This window comes from Pleurodeles waltl, chromosome 6, assembly GCF_031143425.1.
Source record: "Pleurodeles waltl isolate 20211129_DDA chromosome 6, aPleWal1.hap1.20221129, whole genome shotgun sequence".
In the NCBI taxonomy this organism is placed as follows: Eukaryota; Metazoa; Chordata; class Amphibia; order Caudata; family Salamandridae; genus Pleurodeles; species Pleurodeles waltl.
In genome coordinates this window covers 1,514,632,600-1,514,638,599 of record NC_090445.1, presented here as the reverse complement: position 1 = coordinate 1,514,638,599, position 6,000 = coordinate 1,514,632,600, and positions in this window count along the sequence as shown.

Below are 6,000 nucleotides of genomic sequence, written 5' to 3'. Positions count from 1 at the left end.
AGGATTGAGGAGGGTGGAATAGTGGGGGAGCAGAAGGAGGAAGGGAAAGAAGGGGAGAGGTGCGGGTAAGAATTGAGAAGAAGAGAAATGTCATTGTTGGCTTAGTGGGTTAATAGCCTGGTGTTTATTGGTTTGGATGAGATCTATTTTTGTGGTATTTTTATGGGGTTCAATTTAGAAGTCATTACCTTCCTCTTTCTAGGTGTGGCTGCTGGAATTCTCGAGGGAAGGGTGCCTTGTCCATCTTACAGACTTCCAGTCTGGTTGCCTCATTTGGTAGGGTATGGGGGGCGAGGGGAGTTGAGTTGGGTGTTGGTTCAGGGGGGTTTGTGGGTGGTGGGTGGGGATAGGGTAGTATTAATGTAATGAAGATGCACAAATCGATGTATAAGAAGGTATTTCTCTGCATGTATGATTAGGTTCAGATTAACTACGGGAGTATGTGTTAGATCTTTAAATGGGACACTGTAATACTCTCCGGATCGCCACGATAAATATATGTGGCCTAAATGATTTGGTGAAAAGGTGTCTTGTCAATCACGGTTTAAAAATGCTAAAGGCAGATGTAATCTGCCTGCAGGAGACGCATGTTGTCCCAACTAAAAAACACTTTTTGGATTTTCAGGATACCTATACCACCCAAGCCACTACAACAAGAGGTGTTGCAGTGCTCGCACGACGAGACCTTCTTATGGTCGCTAAAAAAAAGGGTTGATAGGTGGGGCTGCTGGGTTATATTGGAATGCATATCGGGGGAATTTAGTTTTACCCTGTGCTCTATTTATGGCTCTAATTTAGATGATCCGGATAATATTAATAGCTTGAATGTGGAGCTTGCTGCTTGGCCTTTATCGCTTATTGTGTGTAGTGACTTGAGTATACATATTGAGATTGGTACCCTCTTGCAGAATCAGGACTCATATGCGGGGAAGAAGCCGAAGGTGTATCGTGCTTTACAAACTTTAGTGCAGAGCCATGGCCTTGTGGACGCCTGGCAGCACTGAATGCCTGCTGGTCCGGGGTACACCTTTTTCTCCTACCCGCATAGGAAGTCTGTTCGATTGGATTATCTTTTGTTGTCACCCTCTCTGTGTGAAGGGCCTTCTGTTGAAAAGTTTCCCAGGGTTATGTCTGATCATAATCCTCCGGTGGCACAATTTTCTGTCTTGCGAAAAGAGCGATGTCGTAGACCCTGATCTTTTGACTGGGGGCTTCTTTTAGCTTATGTATCACTGAATGAAAAAATGGATACCGGAGTTTTTAAGTTTTAATAGGGGTACGGTTCCGCTTAGGATGCTTTGGAACACCTTAAAATCAGCTGTTTGAGGGGAAACTGTAAGCTATGCTCTAAACGGTGAAAAACAACGTAGTTCAGTTATATCGGTGGCTTTGAAGGAACTGGCCTCTTTGGAACGGCAGATAGTGGGGTTGACGATGAATAGCTACTCTCTGCAGAGCACTTTAGATAAGACTGCCGCTATGAAAGCTGGGATTACGCAGATGTATTTAGATCAAGATATTGTTAAGGCCCAGGCGCGCAGACAAGAGTGCTACGAGTTCAGCGAGAGGGTGGGCAAATTGCTTGCATATAACACTAGGCAGAGGGTGACTCTGGATACTATTTCTGCTTTTAAGGACAGTCAGGGGCAGACCGTACGGGGGGATCTGGCAATACTGGAGGTATTTAAAGATTATTACTCAGTGCTGTATCAGCAGGAAAATCAACCCTTTTGCGATCTAGGAGTAAAGATTAGTCAGTACTTGAGTGAAATTCCAGGCCCCAGATTATCAATAGATGAGAGCCGCCAATTGGCCACCCCTTTTTTGATAGATGAGATTCTAGCAGCTTTAGCCTCTCTGCCTAATCGGAAAGTTATCGGGCCAGACATGATTCCACAGGAATTTTTTAAGACCTTTTTTTGAGGAATGGAAAGATGACATCCTGGCACTGTTTGTGTCAGTCCAGGATGGAGGGGAGGCACCGGGCTCATGGTTAGATGCTAATATTGTTGTATTTTTTAAGAAACGGAAGGATCCATTCCTACCAGGCTCCTACCGCCCTATTTCGTTAATAAACGCAGATGTCAAACTGTATGCGAAAATCCTCGCAACCAGATTGAGTAGAGTAATTGGTGGACTTGTTTTCCCATGGCAGCATGGGTTTATTCCTGGGCGGGGGACTGCTGACCATGTTAGGCGGATTATTGCCATGTTGGATGCATTCCAGGTTTCGGTGGCCCCTATGTCACTAATCCTGCTTGATGCTGAAAAAGCCTTTGGCAGGGTGAGCTGGGAGTATCTCTGGGCAGTGCTCCTTAAAGCCAATATAGGTCCTGGCTTCATTAGGGCCATACAGGCTTTATATCAGAAACCCACGGCACAAATGTATTCATCCGGGGTACCATCTGACACTATCTTTATCACAAGGGGTACTAGATAGGGATGTCCCTGCTCGACTTTACTTTTTGCCCTTTACATCGATTCTTTAATTAGGAGGCTTTTTTATAGCAACTTGATTCGCCCATGGCAACGGTAGAGGGTACGCTTAAAATTCTGGCTTCCGCTTATAGCCGTTACCACACCCAACCCCGGCTGGCTATTGAAGAGATAGAGAAGCTAACGGTGGCATTTGGTGTGGTATCGGGCTATTTATTAAACAGGGCTAAGAGTCAAATTTTGGGTAATGAATGGATTTCCATAGTTGATAACAGAAGGGTTGAACAAGTGACCTACTTTGGAGTTAGATTAACGGCTAACTTGGAGCAGATTGTTGAGAACAATGTTGCCCCGTACTTGCTAAAACTAGGAAAGAGTTGTTTTGCATGAATAATCTACATTTAACGATTATTGGGTGTTGTAACATAATTAAAATGCTATTTTTACCTAGGGTTTTGTATCTTTTTCGTACCATCCCATTGGAAATTAGCAAGGATTGGTTTAAACATATGGAGAACTTAGCAAATAGTTTTATACGGTCTTTCTCCAAAACATGGCGGGCATTTAAGTACTTAGTGCTCCCAAGAGAGACAGGTGGGTGGACTGCTCCTAATTCTTTTTTTTTATTACTGGGCAACCGTTTTGCAATTTATCCAACCGCTAATTACTCAAGATTTGGATAATGGAGGTGCCAGGGAGATGTGCCCTTCTATTTATAATATGATTTGGGGAAGTCATGCTAATGCAGCTTTTATGAGAAATGTTGAGCCTAGCTATTTAAAAAAAGTTAAGTTTAAGACCGTCTGGCCTTTAAGGTGTGGGCCAGCATTAAAACCCGTATGGGAACAGAACAAATACATTTTTACACCCCAATTATGAATTAATCCATACTTCCTGATATATTTAAGGATAAACAATGTGCCAAATGGGCACAGCGGGGTGTCTGGTATATTGGTGATTTTTATGCAGGTGCTCATCTTAAATCTTTTGAGGAGCTGATGAAAGAATTTAAAGTTAATAGTAAAGATTTTTTTTAATTCCTACAAATAAGGGATTTTTTGTTGAAAACTTCTACCTCTGTACATGGATCATCGGGGTACAGAATACCTATTTTTGAGGCATTACATAAATATACAAAATGGCAGGTTCGGTCTTTAAACCCTCTTTTTTTGGATTTATTGCTAGATGATCTGGGTAATCATGCTGAGAGGTGAGCCCGGAGCACTGGGGCTGTCGAGGCTACATTTCTGGCCTCTTTAGATATGGGTCAGAGATTTTTGCTTGCGGCTGGCCCCACAAGCACAACATTATAAAACAGTATTTCATTTATATTACACACCAGCCAAGCTAGCTAAATGGGGTAACTTGAGGGTGGTGGTATGCCCCCACTGCAAGAGTGAAATGGCTGAACTTGTGCATATGTTTTTTAGCAGTTGTAGACTAATGAATTCTTTAAGGATGTGGCTAACGTTGTTTCTAGGCTCAGTCATCAGGAGGTGGTGATTACGCCCCAACCTGTATTACTCGGAGTTGAAGGAGCTGTGTATCTGGTTCAGCTACGGATGTTTCTTTTCTTAGCTATGTCAGTGGTTCGCTGCTGTATTACGTCTGATTGGCTGGATCCAATACCCCCATCATTTAACCGATGGGTGGCCCGGCTATGCTCAACGTTTTACCTTGAGATGAGCTCCTATGCGTTTAAGGGCTCCACCTGAAGGCGGATTGGTAATTCTATCTGGGCCCCACGCACACAGTGGCTTGATTATAGGTGAGTACGGGTTGCAGGCGATTTGTACTAGGTCTAATCTTGCACTTTACTTGCACTTTATCCTCTTTTCTCTACTTTGTAAGGATGGTTTTATCGAATCTAATTATTAATTGCTGTCTTTTATATATGGATGAGATATTGTATATATATGTATTTGTATTTATATGCCTTCTTTTTTCCTCTGTGTTTTTTTTTTAATCTGGCGTGTATCTTCATCAATTATTATAAATTAAAAAAAGGAAAAAAAAAAAAGGATGCAGAAAGTCCCAGTGCCCTGATAAAGTTTCAGTGGTGCCCACTCCAACCATAATCACAAATAAATTAAGCACTGTTTGCACATAATGATTATGCATCGACAGGTAACTATTCAAAGAATGTGAAATATCCAGTCTATTGAAAAAGTATTTTTTAAAGAATTTATAAGTACTGTCCTTTATATTGACATAAAAATTAATAAAAATGTATCTACAATGCCCTTTTCATACAATTGCTAAGATTTGTAGAACTTATCTAGGCATGTAACACTTTTCAAAATGTTGAAAGAATGCCATGTAAATTGATATTCGGAATAGGACAGAATGTCCTGTGTGTGGGGATGATGTGTAGTATGAAGAAACTATTCGCAGAATATGGTAGGAGTATTTCTTGTTGTAATGGTCAGCGAAACTATGCATTACGTATGGTTTATCCTCATTACAGTTGGGTAGTTGCTGGGTAAAAATTGTACATAAGGCAGACCCTTGCATACAAAAGGCTGCAGAGATACCAGCTCTACATACTCAGGCATGTTGATCATTGCTAGTGCAGTGAAAAAGGACAGGGCACACATCTACATTCATAGTTTACACAATACATCTTATGTTACAACCAGTTCTCCAAAGAATGAAAATGTGCACAATCAGTATAAGACTAAACAGATGATAGAAATTAGGGGGTAGACACATAGCATCATAATTAGGTTTTTTTTAAGAACACAGTCGAGTAAAATGCCTGGCCTTAAATGTTTTACATTTCTCTGTTCGCAGATTGTTTTGGAATTATTCTGTGTAGTAGACAGAACCTTTGCCACGTTGTATCAGCTAATCGTGGGTGAAAGTTTGTTTACACAAGTGTATGCCCACACCATTTCTGGCATCCCAAGTTATGCTTGCTATGCAAAATGGCCAACATTGAGCCATTACACCAAAATGCAAAATTAAGATTTGGGGCAAGCATCCTCTGTTTGTCCGATGGAGTAGGGACAGTCGGTGGAAGGGCATTAACCTGGCAGCCCTATTTGGGGTGGACGTTGTAATGTCCTTTATTCTATCCCTCAGGACAGAAAAAACCCAAATAATGCCCACCACACCCTTAATATAATCCTAGGGTGTAGGAGTTATTTGTTTTTGTTTTTCAGAAACCTGTACTAAGATAACAGCTAAGCTGGAGGACATCTGGGGGGTGGTAGTCAGTCACAGTGGCAGAGGTAATGTCCTCTGCCACCTTGATGGACAAAGTACCACCTGCCAAACCTAAATCAGGCTCTTAGTTTGGGTAAAAATCCTTTCACAGGAGCAAGGGAACAAGACAAACAAACAGAATGGGATTTATTCACAAAGGTAAACTTATAATTTTGTGTAAGTTTTGGACTCTTTGCTAGTCACAAAGGTATTTTACTAGCAGTATCTTTACGAGTGTGGAGTCTCTGCACATAAAAAGATAGAGCAGTCGTTTCCTTTTATGTGCGGAGACTCTGCAGTGAGTAGCAACCAATCGTAAACTTACACAAAAGTGTAAGTGTAAGTTTACCTCTGTGA